The following is a 19,681-nucleotide window of genomic DNA, read 5'->3' on the forward strand; positions in this document are numbered from 1 at the left end:
AAAGAAATGCAGACGAAGGATCGTATCCCTTGGTTTGTCTGCTGTGATGCCTTTGAGTTTAGGAAGTCTATGTATTCTGTCAATGCACAGGTCTAGAGTATTGAGGTTTGGTATTGTTTTTTTGAAAATAGTTTTGACAAATTCTGGTAGTTCTGATTGGCTTACTTCTTCGGGGATACCTCTGATTTTCAAATTATTTCTCCGACTCCTGTCCTCTAAGTCAGCCATTTTGGTTCTGATATCATTAACTTCTTTTTTTAGAACGATGTTTTGACTGATTAGTGATTCTGTCTTCTTTTCAAGGTCGATTATTTTGGATTCATAAATTTCTAGTTTTTGGGTAAAACCTCTGCAAACCTCCTCGAAAGCGGCGTTATGTTTAGCGAAGCCCGTATTTAGTTTTTCGTCAATTAGTGAAGTTATTTTTTTAAAGAATATCTCCTCGTGACTCATTTTTGGAGCCATTGGTTCAGATTCAGGTTGATCTTTTTTATTTTTATTTTCTGATTCCGAATTTCTCTCCTCTTCTGGAGCACTTCTCTTAGTCGAGACGGAAGTATCCATCAGCTGATTCGGTGCAGAGGAGGAAGTCATCGAAGAAGGAGGGTTTTTACTTCTAGTAACTGGAGTGGTATTTTGAAAGGTGGATTTAGCACCGTTTGATTGTGTTGTTATTTTATGAGTCTTATAGTCATCAGCTTTTTGGGGAGATCTAAGTTTAATTGGGCTCAGCTGGTTGGGAATATCTGTATTTGATCTGGAATAAGATGCGGAGGTTTTTCTTTGGCTTTGTAATGATTTTTTGTTCTCAGACTTTTGTTCCATTTGGGAAATTTGGTGTATAAGCAAGCTATTTAAATTGGGTCTCCCAATTTCAGTAGACAGGTTCCCGGCTTTAAATAACTAGAGCGACAGGATGGACACCCTCCGTGTAAGTCACATATAACTCAAGTTTGGAACTACCTCCTTAAATGCCAAAGCTAAGAAGGAATAAAGCTATTATCCTCAAATTCTCAATTGTCACAGAGAAATATTTATTTATCCACTAGGTGGAGCTTTTGCGTTGAGAGGAGGTACTAGTCCAGACTTTATTATGGGTACTATATACCTTAGAGATTTATTATCAATCCACAGTGACTACTTTATATTCCACAGCGTTGCTCTCTGTCCCTCAATAAACGGCAATTTCTCCTATAGCACCTCCCGTCCACTTTATGTAAAAATTGCGCTCTGCAGTCTATAATTCTATAATTTGACTCCCAGTCTCTTGGACCTTGAACTGTGTAAGTTACACTTTGTGATATTCCACAACATGCCCCTCGCTTAAGCAGTAATCCCGTCTCCCTCTCATATGTTAATGCTGGGGAAGTGATTTCCCGATTATAGTTTATATCAAACTCCACAGCAAAGTCACTCGCTGGCCAGTCCAGGGTACACCCCCTCTCTATATTTGCAGAGTGTTATAGTCCGTAGGGGAATCCCGTTGCCGGGCTTACCTTGTACCCCTATTTGTAGGGAGGGTGCTGACACTACTGTGTTGCTACTGTGCTTCAGATTGGTGACGCAGTTTCGGTGATCAGGAGCCGAGACTCCGGTCTCCGTCCCCCGACACTGCAGGGGGTAGAAGTGGCCAACGTCTCCTCTCCACCGGCGCTTCCACGTGACCAGTCGCAGTGTCCTCCGGTGGGTCTGTCCTTCACAGCAGTTTCCTCAGCAGTGATCCGGGTAAGTACCCGGAGCGATCGCTGTCAGACTCCGGTCCCTGCTCTGATTGCGATTGGCAGAGTACTGATGTGTAGATGCAGGAGCTCCGGCTGTGAAACCGGCGGCGCATGAGACACCGCAACCTCCCCAGAAGACCGCTCCGCAGCTGCGGCCCCAAAATCCTAGGTCCCAACCGCTCTTCAGCTGACAGGCGAGGGACCTCCTGGTAGCCGGGGGAGAACAGACAGTTTCTTCCTCTGTTTTCTGCCGCTGGTCACAGTACAGCCGGGGTCTAAGATGGCAGCGTGACCATGAGGTCTCCCAGCTCAAAATGTTCAGATCTTCTTATCACAAGATCTTTTTAGCCTAGAGATCTGAATTTGGTCTCAGATTAAGCCCTGTGAGTTAGGTTTTAGGTAGAAGGCTAATCCTAGCCAGTAATAGGTCTCAGAGTCGCTTTTGACGCTTTTTAGTGGGGTTTCTGTGGGAGCTTAGGACTCTTGCTTCTTCATGTGGCAGAAGCCAGGCCACACCCCGTTTTTCTTGCTTTTTGGATTCTGCCACTCCCTGCTGGAGTGTGCAGTGTTCCGTGAGCTCTGTCTTCTGAAAGTACCTGAGTGCTGATTTAGTTTTTGAAGCTTAGTTGCTTCAGGGCCATTTTTTATATCAGCTTGTTGGCTTTTGTCTCTGATAGGGTTTTGGCACATTGCAGACAGCAGCCTTCCTATCCGTTCCTATCTAGGTAGTTTTTGGGCCCCGTCTTTGCTCAGCCTGTCTGTCTGTGTTAGTGTTTTCATCTTGCTTCACCGTCATTATATGTGGGGGGCTGCCTATTGCTTTGGGGTCTGCTCTGGGGCAGTTAGATTTCCCCTTTCCTTCTTTAGGCCTATGTATCTCTCCGGCTGTGATCGAGGGGTCTAGGTCATCGTAGGAACCCCCCACGGCTACTGCTAGTTGTGTTGATAGGTTCAGGGGTCTGCAATCTGATAGTTGCCAACTTCTCTGGTTTTCAGGACTTAGCTAGCATTTCTGTTTTTGCCTCCTACGGTGACTCAATCGTAACATGACTCCCACTTTGCCTGACTCTGAGTTCTCTACCTTCTCTGAAAGAAGGATGCTAAGCCCCGCCCCCTTGCACTCACATGACTTCACATGACCGTAGGTCCTGTGCCGACTTTCTAAACTTCTACATTCAGGTCCCGTGCATATTTATTTTCCAGCTGTTCTTGTCCCTTGGGGTCCCTATGGTGCGGGTGAGTCCCTGCTTAGCAGAGGCTGTACGCCGGCGCTGTCAGGACCCTGACATAAACAATGTGCAAGGTGCAAAGTAGTGATTCTAACTAATTACATACACCGTATTTTTCGCTTTGTAAGACGCATTTTTCCCCCCAAATTTGGGGGGAAAATAGGGGTGTGTCTTACAATGCGGATATAATTTTCTGTGCTGCCGCTGCAGGTGTCCGATGCTTGCCGCCACCGCCACGCTCTGTCCGCTGGGTGCTGCCACCACTGCGCTCTGTCCCCCGGTGCTTGCCGCCGTGCTCTGTCCTGTGCTGTGTGGGGGGTTCTGCCATTCCATCCGTGCTTTGTTGTCTGTGCGGAGATCTCCATCTGCGCTTGCACGGCAGCCATTTTCCAGGAAGCAATCCACCACACAGACAAAGCATGGATGGAACGTCAGAGCCCCCCCCCACGCAGCACGGGACAGAGCGCGGCGGCAAGCACCAGGGAACAGAGCGTGGCAGCAGCAGCACCTGTCAGCACCGTAGGACAGAGCGGGCAGCAGCACCTGGCAGCACCGGAGGACAGAGCGGGCGGCAGCACCAGGGGACAGAGCGAGCGGCAGCACCTGGCAGCACCGGAGGATAGAGCGGGCGGCAGCACCAGGGGACAGAGCGGGCGGTAGCACCAGGTACAAAGAGCGGGGACATAGTACAGTGGCAGCATCGAACACCAGCAGCGGCTAGCTGCACATCAAAACACCCCTTCATCCTAGAAGCAACGTTCCACTCCTGCCTCTTCCAGTCGCAACCCTGGGACCCCACTTCCCACCACCCCTGGTAAGCATTAAGATGCCTGGAATTATAAGAAGCACCACCATTTTATTAAAAAAAAGTTTTTTCCTATTTTTCTCCCCAAAATTTGTGGTGTGTCTTATAATCCGGAGCATCTTATAAAGCGAAAAATACGTATTTGTATTTAAGGCATAATTACCGACATAATCAATAAAACAAGAACCAAACAGCTTACATAGATAAACAAACATCAATGATACCACCATTATTAGAAGACAATAAAAATGGAGAGAGAATAAATATAGTCAAATGAACAAAAAATAATATCATGATTACAATGTAGACATATATAAAATTAGAACCATATATGGAACAACCATTAATATTAGGCCATAAGGAGTTATTCACAATGCATCATATGAGGAACAAAAAAGTATCACAATAATTAATATATATATGATTAAAATCATATATAACGAATTCACAGTTTAACCCCTTACCTACAATTGACGTAATATTCCGTCCATGTGACCATGGACCTAATTACCATGGACGGAATATTACGTCACCATGATCAGCGGCGCCCACGTGGTGAGCGCCACTGATCGCGGCCGGGTGTCAGCTAATTATCATAGCTGACACCCGGCACAATGTGTCAGGGGCGGTCACGGACCGCCCCCGACACGTTAACCCCTTGCACACCGCGATCAAACGCGATCGCGGTGTACCGGGGGTTAAAGGGAAGCATCGGCAGGGGGGGGCTCCCTCCGTGCTTCCCTGAGCCCCCCACGGCAGCGCAATGTGCAGCGCTGCTGCGGGGGGCTCCTTTCCTCCAGGCCCCCGAATCCAAGATGGGCAGGCATGCGCAGGCATGAGGAAGTCTGCAGCAGTGCCTGTGACAGATCGCTGATCTGTCACAGTGATCTGTGATGTGACAGATCAGTGATCTGTCACAGGACAGTGATGTCCCACCTGGGACAAGGTAATAAAGTAAAAAAAAAAAAAAAAAAGTGTTAAAAATAATTAAAAAAAAAAATCGCTAAATAAATTAGTAAAAAAAAAAAAATATTCCCCAATAAATCCATTTTTTCAAAATAAAAAAAAAACAAAAACAATAAAAGTACACATATTTGGTATCGCCGCGTCCGTAATGACCTGCCCTATAAAACTGTCCCATTAGTTAACCCCTATAGCGAACCCCTTAAAAAATAAAAATAAAAAACGAAGCAAAAAATAATGATTTATTATCATACCACCGAACAAAAAGTGCAATAACGCGCGATCAAAAGCACGCATATAAATATCCATGGTACCACTGAAAACGTCATCTTGTCCCGCAAAAAACGAGCCGCCATACAGCGTCATCCGCAAAAAAATAAAAAAGTTATAGCTCGCAGAATAAAGCGATACAAAAATAATTATTTTTTATATAAAATTGTTTTCATTGCAAAAAACCGACAAAACATAAAAAAACGACCTAAATGAGGTATCGCTGTAACCGTACTGACCCGAAGAATAAAACCGCTTTATCAATTTTACCGCACGCGGAACGGTGTAAACGCACCCCCCCAAAAGAAATTCATGAAACTCTGGTTTTTGTTCATTCTGCGTCCCAAAAATCGGAATAAAAAGCGATCAAAAAATGTCACGTGCCCGAAAATGGTACCAATAAAAACGTCAACTCGTCCCGCAAAAAATAAGACCTCACATTACTCGGTGGGTCAAAATACGGAAAAATTATAGCTCTCAATATGTGGTGATGCAAAAACTACTTTTACAATAAAAAGCGTCTTTTAGCGTGTGACAGCCGCCAAACATAAAAACCGCCATAAATAGTAAATCAAACCCCCCGTTATCACCCCCTTAGTTAGGGAAAAATAATAAAACTAAAAGAAAATGTATTTATTTCCATTTTCCGGCTAGGGTTAGGGTAGGGTTAGGGTTAGGGTTAGGGCTAGGGCTAGGGTTAGGGTTAGGGTTAGGGCTAGGGTTAGGGCTAGGGTTAGGGCTAGGGCTCAGATTAGGGTTAGGGGTGTGTTGATGTTAGGGTTGGAGTTATAATTGGGGGGTTTCCACTGTTTGGGCACATCAGGTGCTCTCCAAAGGCAACATGGCGTCTGATCTCAATTCTAGCCAATTCTGCGTTGAAAAAGTCAAATGGTGCTCCTTCCCTTCCAAGCTCTGCCATGCGCCCAAACAGTGTTTTACCCCCACATGTAGGGTATCAGCCTACTCAGGACAAATTACAAAACAACTTTTGGGGTCCAATTTCTCCTGTTACCCTTAGGAAAATAAAAAATTGGGGGCAAAAATATAATTTTGCGGAAAAAAATGTTTTTTTTATTTTCACGCCCAGGCGTTATAAACTTCTGTGAAGCACTTGGGGGTTCAAAGTGCTCTCCACACATCTAGATAAGCTCCGTGGGGGGTCTAGTTTCCAAAATGGGGTCACTTGTGGGGAGTTTCAATAGTTTAGGTACATCAGGGGCTCTCCAAACGCACATGACACCCGCAGACCAATCCATCAAAGTCTGCTTTCCAAAACGTCACTACTTCCCTTCCGAGCCCCGACGTGTGCCCATACAGTAGTTTTCTCACACATATGAGGTATCAGCGTACTCAGGACAAATTGGACAACAACTTTTGGGGTCCAATTTCTCCTGTTACCCTTGGGAAAATAAAAAAAATTGGGGACTAAAAGATGATGTTTGTTGAAAAAATACGATATTTTTATTTTCACGCCCGGTCGTTATAAACTTCTGTGAAGCACTGGGGGGTTCAAAGTGCTCACCACACATCTAGATAAGTTCATTAGGGGGTCTAGTTTCCAAAATGGGGTCACTTGTGGGGAGTTTCCACTGTTTAGGTACATCAGGGGCTCTCCAAAAGCAACATGACACCCGCAGACCATGCCATCAAAGTCTGCATTCCAAAACGTCACTACTTCCCTTCCGAGCCCTGATGTGTGCCCATACAGTAGTTTTCTCCCACATATGAGGTATCAGCGTACTCAGGACAAATTGGACAACAACTTTTGGGGTCCAATTTCTCCTGTTACCCTTGGGAAAATAAAAAAATTGGGGACTAATTGATCATGTTTGTGGAAAAAATACGATTTTTTTATTTTCATGCCTGGGCATTATAAACTTCTGTGAAGCCCTTGGGGGTTCAAAGTGCTCACCACACATCTAGATAAGTTCCTCAGGGGGTCTAGTTTCCAAAATGGGATCATTTGTGGGGGGTTTTCACTGTTTAGGTACATTAGGGGCTCTCCAAAGGCAACATGACACCCACAGACCATTCCATCAAAGTCTGCATTCCAAAACGTCACTACTTCCCTTCCGAGCCCTGACGTGTGTCCATACAGTAGTTTTCTCCCACATATGGGGTGTCAGCGTACTCAGGACAAATTGGACAACAACTTTTGGGGTCCAATTTCTCCTGTTACCCTTGGGAAAATAAAAAAATGGGGACTAAAAGATGATGTTTGTGGAAAAAATACGATTTTTTTATTTTCACGCCCAGACGTTATAAACTTCAGTGAAGCACTGGGGGGTTCAAAGTGCTCACCACACATCTAGATAAGTTCCTTGGGGGGTCTAGTTTCCAAAATGGTGTCATTTGTGGGGGGTTTCTACTGTTTTGGCACATCAGGGGCTTTCCTAACGCGACATGGTGTCCGATCTCAATTCCAGCCAAAAACGTCAAATGGCGCTGCTTCCCTTCCGAGCTCTGCCATGCGCCCAAATAGTGGTTTACATCCACATGTGGGGTATCAGCGTACTCAGGATAAATTGCACAATATCTTTTAGGGTCCTGTTACTTTTGGAAAAATAAGAATTGAGGGTGAAAAGATCATTTTTGTGGAAAAAATATGATTTTTTAATTGTACTGCTGTACGTTATAAACTTCAGTGAAGCACTGGGGGGCTCAAAGTGCTCACCACACATCTAGATAAGTTCCTTGGGGGGTCTAGTTTCCAAAATGGTGTCATTTGTGGGGGGTTTCTAGTGTTTTGGTACATCAGGGGTTTTCCAATCGCGACATGTTGTCCGATCTCAATTCTAGCCAAAAACGTCAAATGGCGCTGCTTCCCTTCCGAGCTCTGCTATGTGCCCAAATAGTCATTTACACCCACATATGGGGTATCAGCGTACTCAGGACAAATTGCACAATAACTTTTAGGGTCCTGTTACCCTTGGAAAAATAAAAATTGGGGGTGAAAAGATCATTTTTGTGGAAAAAATATGATTTTTTAATTGTACCGCTGTACGTTATAAACTTCTGTGAAGCCCTTGTGGGTTCAAAGTTCTCACCACATATCTAGATAAGTTCCTTGGGGGGTCTAGTTTCCAAAATGGGGTCACTTGGGGGGTTTCCACTGTTTAGGTACATCAGGGGCTCTCCAAACGCGGCATGGCATCCGATCTGAATTCCAGCCAATTTTGCATTGAAAAAGTCAAACGGCGCTCCTTCCCTACTGAGGTCTGCCATGCGCCGAAACAGTGGTTCCCCCCCACATATCAGGTATCAGCGTACTCAGGACAAATTGCACAATAACTTTTGCAGTCCAATTTCTCCTGTTACCCTTGGTAAAATAAAGAAAATTGAACCTGAAGTATTTTTTTTGTGAAAAAAAGTTAAATGTTCATTTTTTTTTTTAATATTCAAAAAATTCCTGTGACGCACCTAAAGGGTTAATAAACTTCTTGAATGTGGTTTTAAGCACCTTAAGGGGTGCATTTTTTAGAATGGTGTCACTTTTGGGTATTTTCTATCATATAGACCCCTCAAAGTGGCTTCAAATGTGAAGTGGTCCCTAAAAATAAAATGGTGTTGCAAAAATGAGAAATCGCTGGTCAATTTTTAACCCTTATAACTTCCTAACAAAAAAAAATTTTGGTTCCAAAATTGTGCTCATGTAAAGTAAACATGTGGGAAAATTGCGAAATTTTCAAAATTTTCGCCAAATTTCCGTTTTTTTCACAAATAAACGCAAGTTATTTGAATGCAATTTTACCACTAACATGAAGTACAATATGTCACGAGAAAACAATGTCAGAATCACCGGGATCCATGGAAGTGTTCCAGAGTTATGACCTCATAAAGGGACAGTGGTCAGAATTGTAAAAATTGGCCCGGTAGTTAACGTGCAAACCACCCTTGGTAGTGAAGGGGTTAAAGATCTGCATTTACATTCAAACTTGAACTGTTCTAGAAGCTATATATCACTAATAATACAGCATCAAATCTTCATATTTCCTCATAAGTTTTGTTGCGATTAGCAACAACCAAAGGTTTCTCAGGTATTAAATTAGATATACCTGGATCCTGTAAAATAATAGGCCAAAACTTAGAGATGATACCAGTCATCTCATGCCGTCTAGAGTGAAAATTTGTGATGAACCGCACATGACCATCTGTTTCTTTATTTTTTGCCTTAGAACTTAACAACGATTGCCGATCAGCTTCTTTGGCTCTAACAAAAGCTTTATGCACAATATCGCTCCGATAACCCCTTTTTGAAAAATCTATTCGTAAGTTCATTGGCCTGTTCTTCGAAAACATCTTGTCGATCACAGATATGTCTAGTTCTTAAAGGGAATCTGTCACCCCTTTTTTGAGATATCATATAATGATATAATTCAATTGTGTGTCACATAAGGATTCTCTTAGTACTTTTGCTTCCCTCTGACCCCGCACTTTTCCTGCATAAATACCTTTTTTATATCGGTTCAGATGTATGTAAACTGCCACGGTCCGGTCCACTGGGCGGGGCTTATTCACCTGCTCCCCCCTCCCCGTCTTGCTCTATGCATTTCTTCTTGTGTAGAGCAAGACAGGGAGGGGGGGAGCAGTTGAATAAGCCCCGCCCATCGGAACGGACCGTGGCAGTTTACATACATCTGAACCAATATAAAAAAGGTATTTATGCATGAAAGGTGCGGGGTCAGGGGGAAGCAAAAGTACAAAGAGAATCCTTATGTGACACAGAATTGAATGATATCATTATATGATATCTCAAAAAAGGGTGACAGATTCCCTTTAAGAATTGTCCTGTTGGTATCGCACGGATGATATGCGTTGGATGTGATGAACTGGCATGGAGCAATGCATTAACACTCGTTTCTTTCCGGTAGATGGAAGTGAGAAGAAATCCTGTGTCATCAACCAATATCTTCAGATCCAGAAAATTTATGGAATCCTGTTTAATCGTGCAGGTAAGTTAATATTAATACTGTTTTCATTCAAATATTGAAGGAATCCTTCCAATTGCACTTTGGAACCCTGCCAGACAAATAAAATATCATCGATGAATCTCATCCATAATACAACTGAACCTGATGAAATATAATCCCCATTTTCAACATATTCATGCTCCCATGCCCCCATGAATACATTTGCATAGGAGGGTGTGAAAGCCGCACCCATGGCTACGCCTCTCTTCTGAACATAAAATCGATCCTTACAAACAAAATAGTTATGTAAAAGAGCATACTCCAACAATTGCATTAAAAAACCTACTAATGAAACATCAAGCCCACGACTGGATAAATACCGCTTCACTGCTAAAAGACCTTGCTCATGTGGAATTGATGTGTATAACGATTCCACATCACAAGTTACAAAATATATATATTGGCATTTATGTATATCCAATCCAGTCTCTGCAGTGCCTCCGTGATATCCTTTATATAAGACGGAAGTTCTTTTACTATAGGTTTTAAATAAAAATCTAAAAATTTTGAAAAGGGTTCCAATAAACTACCATTTCCAGAAATTATAGGCCGTCCTGGTTCTTTCATATCCTTATGGACTTTTGGCAGTAAATATAATGTTGGAACAGATGGTGAATCGACTCTTAGTCCTTCCCAGATAGATTTCAAAATTATCCCTTCCTCCAAAGCTTCTTCTAGAATACTAAATAATTCTTTTTGATATGAAAAAGTTGGATCCTGTGGCAACCGCTCATAACATTGTGGATCTGCCTAAGTGCCTCCTTTTCATGTGGAATACATGGCCACACACCAATGTTACCGCCTTTATCAGATGGTTTATAAACAACATTTTCATCTCATTAAGTTGTTCCAATGCTAATCTCTGTTCAGAATTGAGATTATCAAAAGGCCTAGTAGATGGTAGTTGACGTACCTCATCACAAACCATCTTCACAAACACCTCAATAGATGAGTTTTGTGAAATAGGAGGGAAGGACTTTGATTTCTTTTTAATATAATCAGGGAATTTACCTGGTGTCTCTTCTTCCTCTGCAATAAGAGCTTCTAGCGCCTGTAGCGCTGCCCATTCCTCTTCTGTGGAAAAAGAATTTGGAGATGACTTATCAGCGTGATACTTTTTTCACAATAACTTTCATGCAAATAAAAAGGTATCCTTAATAGCCACAAAATGGTCAGTTTTTGCTGTAGGGCAAAAGCGCAAACCCAAAGATAATACAGAAATGTGATCATGAGTTAATTGCACATCTGACAAATTAATTACCTTTAAATTCCCGTCATTATTGGATTCCTGATCACAATAGTTGGATTTTCTTTTTCCAGTTGTAAATCTCGTAGTGTATCTATTCAAAACCTTAGAAGAGTCACCATTAGGGATACTTGTAGAACTCCAGGAACTAGTGCTTGCTAAGGAGCTTACAGATCCAGATCTTTTCATGATAGATCGACCACGCCATTTGTAAACCTTATTGGTTTGATAATCTTGAAGGTCACGTTGAAATTTTGTTACCTTGAGTTTCTGAATTTCAGATTCCCATTTAGAAAATGATGTGTTCAGATCACCATCAAATTTAGTTAGTTCTTCACCAGTGAGATTTTTTGAAGCTTTTCTTGTAACATTTTAATATTATTTTCCATAGACTCTATATTCTTCTTATCAACTTCAATCAATATTTCCATAAAAGTGCGGGAACATGTATTACAGGCATCTTCCCATTTTTTCAATAAAGTGTCATCCTCTAATGGGAAGGACGGAAATACCTGTATCCGTAAGCCACGTGGAATTAAATTACGTTGCATATAGTGTTCAAGTGAATTCTTATACCACCATGACTTTGTTCTTTTATATAGTATCTCCTTCAGAGTTGCTTTATCCTCATGGATAACATCAGGATTCCCATTAGTTCCATTATTTCCCACATCTTTGAAAATTGAGGATATTTTTGACATCCAATTAGTTTCACTATTTCTATAATCCATATTAATGGTCTCTTCCAAAATAAAACAGAAAAAAATCCTACACAGAAGAAATACCAATTATAAAAAATAAAAAAATAAAAGGTCAGATCTAAAAGGACAGATAAAGCATTGATAGCAGACAAATACAGGGGTGATTGATTGAGGTTCAGGAAAGATGGGTGATGATGGTATTGCAGCCGGGACACATACCATTGATAGCAGACATATACAGGGGTGATTGATTGGGGTTCAGGAAAGATGGGTGATGATGGTATTGCAGTCGGGACACAGATACAGGGGTGATTGTTTGGGGGTCAGGAAAGATGGGTGATGATGGTATTGCAGCCGGGACACATACCATTGATAGCAGACAGATACAGGGGTGATTGATTGGGGTTCAGGAAAGATGGGTGATGATGGTATTGCAGCCGGGACACATACCATTGATAGCAGACAGATACAGGGGTGATTGATTGGGGTTCAGGAAAGATGGGTGATGATGGTATTGCAGTCGGGACACAGATACAGGGGTGATTGTTTGGGGGTCAGGAAAGATGGGTGATGATGGTATTGCAGCCGGGACACATACCATTGATAGCAGACAGATACAGGGGTGATTGATTGGGGTTCAGGAAAGATGGGTGATGATGGTATTGCAGTCGGGACACAGATACAGGGGTGATTGTTTGGGGGTCAGGAAAGATGGGTGATGATGGTATTGCAGCCGGGACACATACCATTGATAGCAGACAGATACAGGGGTGATTGATTGGGGTTCAGGAAAGATGGGTGATGATGGTATTGCAGTCGGGACACAGATACAGGGGTGATTGTTTGGGGGTCAGGAAAGATGGGTGATGATGGTATTGCAGCCGGGACACATACCATTGATAGCAGACAGATACAGGGGTGATTGATTGGGGTTCAGGAAAGATGGGTGATGATGGTATTGCAGCCGGGACACATACCATTGATAGCAGACAGATACAGGGGTGATTGATTGGGGTTCAGGAAAGATGGGTGATGATGGTTTTGCAGCCAGGACACATACCTGAGGAGAAGCAGATCGATTGTCAGATTGATAGTAATAGTGAAGCATAGTAATAATTAGAGATGAGTAACTTTGCCTTTTTTCGGGTCGAGTCGGGTTTCTTGAAACCCGACTTTCTCAAAAGTCGGGTCGAACGAAATCGGCCGATTATCGTGAAAAGTCGAAGGCCAACTGAAACACGAAACCCAATGCAAGTCAATGGGGAAGCAAAGTCAGCAGGGAGTGGAGGACAGTAAACACACCTACAGTGCCCTTTTGAATGCCAAAAACATCAATTCTTATTACTGAAGCTTGTCAACCTTAATTTACTTCATAATAATAGTTACGCACTGAAAACTGGGGGTTATTTGGCTAAAATTGTGGGGGGGGGGTTAGGGCTGGCTCCAGGTTTTCATGTGCCCTGGGCCAAAGAGTGCCCCTTTAACACATACCACAACTCATGATGCTCTGATATGGCAGAGAAATAGCGGTATAGTACAATGAAAAATACTTCACTTTTTACATCTCATGACTGCTATCAATTTTAAATTCTCCAATAGCTCCAAAAACGTACAGTATATTACTCCATACAGTATTATGATCACCGCATAGTGCGCTATACAGAGTAACGAGGCCCATATATTTCTCCATACAGAATCATTGGTCCCATATAATGTTTGAAACAGTATATGATGAGCTCCACATAATGCTACAGTATATGTTGGTCCCTATGGATGAAGCTCCACTGTCTTATGAGCCCAAATAATGCTATATATATAATGGGCCCCATTTCTAATGCTCTAGTGTATAATGGGACCTGTAAATGCTGCTCCAGTGTCTGATGTCCACCTTTGGAATGCTCCAGTGTATGGTGGGCCACATATATAATTCTCCAGAGTATAGTGCTCCCCAAAAATTGCTGTCCCAACATTGAAAACAATTAAATAAGTCTCCTAGCTAGGGAATCCCTGTACTAGTCTGGACTCCTTGTCGTCCCCATCTTCCATCTCAATGCACTTGGCTGTATAGGCAGAGGGCGTACAGACGTGATGTAATTGCGCTCTCTGATCAGAATATCACTGTCAGGAAACGCGGAAGACGTCATGGCGGTAGAGCAGGGAGAGGTAAGTATTTCAACTTTGCAAGTGCTGTGATCCTGAGCAAGCAGGTGGGCCCACTCGTTGGCGACGGCACTGGTACAGGGCCCCTCATAGTACGGCGGTGTGTGGCGGTGTGTCTGACGGCAGGTGGGCCCTCCCACCGGCAGAGACACTTTTGCATACTATGAGGGGCCCTGTGCCAGTGCCGTCGCCCATGAGTGTGCCCCCCACCTTCTCAAGGAACCTGCACTTTCATCTGCACCTTCCTCGTTGTCTCCGTGTAAGGTGGTATAGTATGCGGGAAGGGGAACCTGAGTTTCCTCAGGGTCAGATTCTGGCTGTGTAGAGTGTGAGGGGAATGTAGTGGTCTGGGTCAATGTACCAGCAGAATCATCTAGCAGTGGTTGGGAATCAGTGCACTTGTGGCGCCCCCAGGAGTACGGTCGCCACAGTGGCATTACCTTCCTCCTAGGGAGTGTGATGTCATGCTTGGGAGCAACGAAGGATCTCTCTAGCAGTTAAACCAACACAGAACACATTTCCCACTCCAGGCCAGCAGGGAGACCTCTGAACCTGACTGCTGAGGAGCTGCTCTCTGTGGTCGGGAGGAGGTAAGTTAGGGCAGTCTGTGAAGGGAAGGGAAGTGACGTGAGAAGGGGAGCTGGAGGATGAGCAGAGTTAAGACTCACTCCTAGCTGGAGCGCATGGTCCGGATTCCGGTCTCCGAGTTTGTAGGGACACTGTCGTTCCTGCAGCAGAAACCGGAGGAAGTAGCAGCTGTAAATGCTCTGTACCCAACTAAGGCTCGGAGGCCCCAGCAGCGACATGTGGGAGCCAGAAGGAAAAGGCTACCGCTGCCTCCCATACGAGAAAGTTCCAAAAGAGAGTCAACAGGGGGAACTTCATTGAACTCAGCACTGCGAGTACCTCTGATAATCTCTAGAGCAAGGGCCACACTACCTATCTGCAGAGAGAGAATTCCAAATTGGCTTCCAGGCTGACCATCTCCATCTGTACTCTGGGTCCTGGACAGCACTTACCAAGTACAGGTAAAGGAACTGCATGACTGCATCTGTCATCTTTCTCTTGTGCCTGGCGCACATCTCTGCTACATCCTGCACTGCACACCACCTACCAACTCTTTCATCTGCCCTGCGACTACGGCCCTACCTGTGCAGGGCTTCTACATCTTAGCTGCACCACAACATCTGTCCCAGAGAAGCAACATTGCAGCGCTGGTCAATCTAATGAGAAACCACAGGTGGCGTCACGTATCATTCACCTATAAACGTAATTCACCCCTTTGCATGGACGCCCAGGGCCACGGAACGGGTCACCACCACCGTGACACATCCCTGTGAGACACCGGCCCAGTACCGATTAACCCCACTGCCCTGGCTGGCCACCCACACTCCATGTCAGATTTATCTTGGACTGGGGAATTCACGATTTGACTTGATAACCCAGGCATGGTATGATAGAGCTACATGGACTAATGTGAAGTGTGGCTTGCTGCATTATTCATTTTTGGTGGGGGTGAAGGACACAAGGAAAGGGGTTCATCCTGACCAGGAGCCAGCACTTGATGACTCAGTGTTTGCATTTTTTGAAACTTCAGAAGAGGAGGGCATATTTGCTGGAGTCTGTTTCGGCAATGTAAGCCAAAACCAGTTCCTCATGCTCCGGCTTTAAAAGCGGTTAACCTACTCCCAGAAAAGGTAGACTTCCAGGCGTTCCGGAGCCAGACCATGATGCAGGCTCAACACCTCCTGCCTTAGCTGCTATTGTGCTTTTGCCACTACCAGCAGATGCACCACCACCATCAGCACCAGCTGGCCCCCCACGTCCGCGGCCTCTTCTACCAAACTTCAAAATTTTGCAGAAACTAGACCCATAATAACATCAGATATATGGTACTGTATCAGAAGCGTACAGCTCTATTGTCAAAGGATAATTGTCAATCTCCCTATATATTCCATCAGTCACACAGAGACGCTCACAGGCTCAGTATGGATTAGACAAGAATATAAAAAGTAGACAAAGTGTACAGTATCATCAGATAGCAGGTATATATAGTATAGTTTAAACATTCTAAATCTCCATAGATATTTCAGGAGGCACACACAGACGCTCTCAGACTCAGTATTGGATTACAACGCAATCTAAAAAGCCGTAAAATGGTAATAGATCTGAAGAGTACAGCTGTACACAGTGTAGGTGTCATTGTTGTCAATCTCAGTATTTATTTCCACAGTCAGAAAATAACTCTCACTTGGTCAGTTTGGATTAGACCAGAATATAACAAGCAGTAAATGGGTAATGTATCACAAGCGTAGAGCTGTATACAGTGTTGGGGTAATTTTTAAATGTACATCTAAATTGCAGGAGTAACCCATAGACTCTCACACACTCAGGATGGATCACACCACAATATAACAAGAGGATCCGCAAGAAATAATCACACATTTGGGACAATGTTCCACGTGTCAATGATACACTTAGAGTGGTGGTTGTAGGAGGACTTCCTGGCAGAAAGGGTACAGTATCACCAGATACCAGGTGTATATATAGCATAGTTTAAACATTAAAAATGTACGTCTATATATCAGGAGTAGTGTTGAGCCACCCTGCTAGTGTTTTGGTTCGTCGCACAGGAGGGAAGTTTGTCGAATGTTCGTCGAACGTTCGACGAATACCGTCGAACCCCATTGAAAACAATGGCAGGCAAACACAAACAAATACAAACACATAGAAAACAATTACAAAACACCTTAAAAGGTGTCCCAAAGCAGACAAAATGCTCAGAAGACAAAAATAACATATGGAAAAGGGCAACTACATTTAGAAAAGAGGTGGAGGAGTAAAAGGAGAAGGTGGAGGAGACACAGATATAGGTTTGTCATGCCCTTATGAAGTCAAGAAAGGCTGGAATAAAAATGTAAAATACAAACAAAAAAAAAATCTGAAATCGAACACGATCATATACCGTCGGACTTCCCACCAATAAATTATGTCAACTGCCGATCGGGCGGCGTTATTCCCACGAACCTCCAAACAGCGTCCATGAAGGCAAAGTGTTTGGTTTCCGGGGGGCAGTATGGTTGCAAAGCTGAATGTCCAAAAGGGAACCACCAGGAGTGGAGCCTGCGGCTTAATTGGACTCCACCCGGGAAACCACAACCATGCCACCTAAAGAAAAGATGCACACATTGAAAGCTTTGTCAATTCTCTGTGTGGTGTGGTATGTCTGTTTTTAGTTGTGCTAGCGATTTGTCAGCTTTATTCTGTTAACGAACGAGACTCCGGCCTGCCCCCGCGGTACGCGTCAAGCTTACTAGAGGGATACGCGAGGTTCTGTCACGCGAGATCGAGCAATAACAGGTCTATCATGCCCTTACATGTCTGGGGCTGCATGTGCGCTACACTGAAAGGACCAGCTTTTGTCGCTTACAGGTGCAGATAACCCGCTGAACACCGTTAGAGATGGGGATCTGGGATTCCAGTTCTTCCCCGCGAACGATGATTTCCCAGTAAGTGCAGGTCAACCGCCATTCCGGAATTAGGCCTAACCAGCATTCCTGAAAAAATTAAAAAATTAAGTGTCCAAACCACAGGTGCTGTAGCTTGCTTAACAGCTCGGCAGCCGTTCTCAGGCCCAGTATGGATTCGACAAGATTGTAGAAAGTTGATAAAGGGTACAGTTTCACCGAATAACACGTATATATGTAGCATAGTTTACACATTAAAAACCTATGTCTATATATCAGGAAGCAGGCTCAGACGGTCTCAGGCCCAGTATGGATTTGACGTGATTGTACAAAGTTGAGAAAGGGTACAGTATCACTGGATAGCAGGTGTTAGGGTCGGCGGAACGCACCAGATATAAATAATAGGAGGTGCGTTCGCCGCCCGGGGTCCACCGTGCGGTAGGTGGTAAGACCGCTGCTGGACAATGGCAGATGCACCAGAAGGTGAAATACTGCGCTCGGGTTAACGTCACCCGAACGCTAAGAGCGGCTTTGTTCAGACACAGAGTCGCTTGGCAGAAATAAATGTAAAGCCACTGGCCCTGTTAGCTTCACAGGAAACTCAGCGGATGGCGTTGCAGCCGCAACCACCTATAGACGCTGCTACCGCAGCGCGGCAATAACTAAAGCCGCAGGCGTCGGTACCGGAGAACCTGGCACCGACGGACGCTAGTGTAGGTGCGGAAAGCACAGTGGCGTGTAGCTTGCCACAATCTGGAGCTGACTAACCCAACACTCAGTCAGCAATCGTATTCTCCAAGGGAAGGGGTTTCATAATAAGTCAGTCACGAGTCCATGCATCCATCACCATACACACAGAGCATAATATGCTACACTAGCGCATCGCCGAGCCGCCATGCAGGCTTTTTATAGTGATGCGCTTCCGGGACCTTCCATTAACCTGGGAAGGACCAATCAGATCCGACGCAGGACCTGAGCATGTGACCCCTGCTCTCCAGTGAGAGGTCAAGTTGTGGGCATGCTCAGTAGCACGGCACGAGGACTTAGCCTCTGGAGCGGTTCCCTGTGGAGCAGGTTGAGCTGCCATTGCTGCACCAGAGGTGGCAGCAACATCCAGGCTCACAGAACAAGTCTGAGGAGCATGCCTGGCTCGCCGAGATTGCTGAGCAGCACTCGGAGCGGTCGGAGCAGAATGGGAGACCGCTGAATGTCTGGCTCTGGACTCGTGCAGTGTCAGGAATCCGACACCTAACATTACTGTTAAATATTAATAATCCGTTAATTTCTTATAAGACCCAGTTCTGTAGAATGCTTTAGCTTACATGACATAGGCTATTTTTAAGCTTGGTTCATGGTAGAAAGACAGCTCCATATATGTAGAGACCACGTGCTTTAGGAGACGTATATAATTCATGGCTAACTGTAGAGGTCGCTCCTCTTCTTCCCTCACCATCATGAGAGACAGACGCAAGATGACATGACATAACAGCTGGTATATTACTTGACGGCGATGTGAGAAGCCGAACTGAGACACAGCAGCCATTTGCTATTCAGGATCTCGGAGAGAAGAAGAATACATGTTGCTTTTGCCATGTGGGATCTCAGAGCATGATCTAATGGACAATTTCTCTTTCACCTATTTTTATTCACCTGTTTTTCTGTAATAACCTTTCTTTGATGGAAGAAACCAAATAAACCACTATATTTTTATCTGGTAACTAGTCCTGAGTATTTTACAGGATATGCATTATTTTACATTGGAGAGCCAGCCAGATCTGAATTTTTGTACTTTTTTGCGGATTTCCCTCAACTTGCCCACACGGGGGATTGGACTTTGCTAACGTCAAATCATATGTGCAAGTTATCGGGAATTCCACTACTTACAAGAATCACATAGAACCTAGAAGTAAGAAGTACCAGATAGATTGAGAAGTACTACAAGTGCCAAAAGTACCAGACCTAAGCCAGACGTGTGAAGACAGGAACCCAGCGTTGTCCATCAAAGGAGCTGAGACATTTCAAGGTAAGATAAAATGGATGTCATTAATTGTCTTGCTAAGCAGAGTAAATTGAAATTTAAGTCTGTAGACAATTCTAATTCAGAAGTTTTTTGGTTAAGTTTATATGCCGAGTGTGAACTCGAGAATCA

At 44.1% G+C, this 19,681-nt stretch overlaps 1 protein-coding gene and 1 long non-coding RNA gene across 2 annotated transcripts in view; one reads left to right on the plus strand and one right to left on the minus strand.

Annotated features, from left to right (window-relative positions):
• The window catches only part of LOC141088328 (man(5)GlcNAc(2)-PP-dolichol translocation protein RFT1-like), a 382,865-nt gene that overhangs the window by 69,042 nt on the left and 294,142 nt on the right, over window positions 1-19,681 (minus strand). The gene's annotated exons all lie outside the window — the stretch shown is intronic.
• LOC141088330 (uncharacterized) overlaps window positions 1-19,681 on the plus strand; it is a 250,127-nt gene that overhangs the window by 22,380 nt on the left and 208,066 nt on the right. The window contains exon 2 of the long non-coding RNA XR_012231903.1: window positions 9,860-9,940. This is a non-coding gene — a long non-coding RNA (uncharacterized lncRNA). The remainder of the gene's footprint in view (window positions 1-9,859; window positions 9,941-19,681) is intronic.

The sequence above is a fragment of the Dendrobates tinctorius genome, unplaced genomic scaffold (genome assembly GCF_039654945.1).
Source record: "Dendrobates tinctorius isolate UK_male_01 unplaced genomic scaffold, ASM3965494v1 ptg000038l, whole genome shotgun sequence".
Lineage (NCBI taxonomy): Eukaryota > Metazoa > Chordata > Amphibia > Anura > Dendrobatidae > Dendrobates > Dendrobates tinctorius.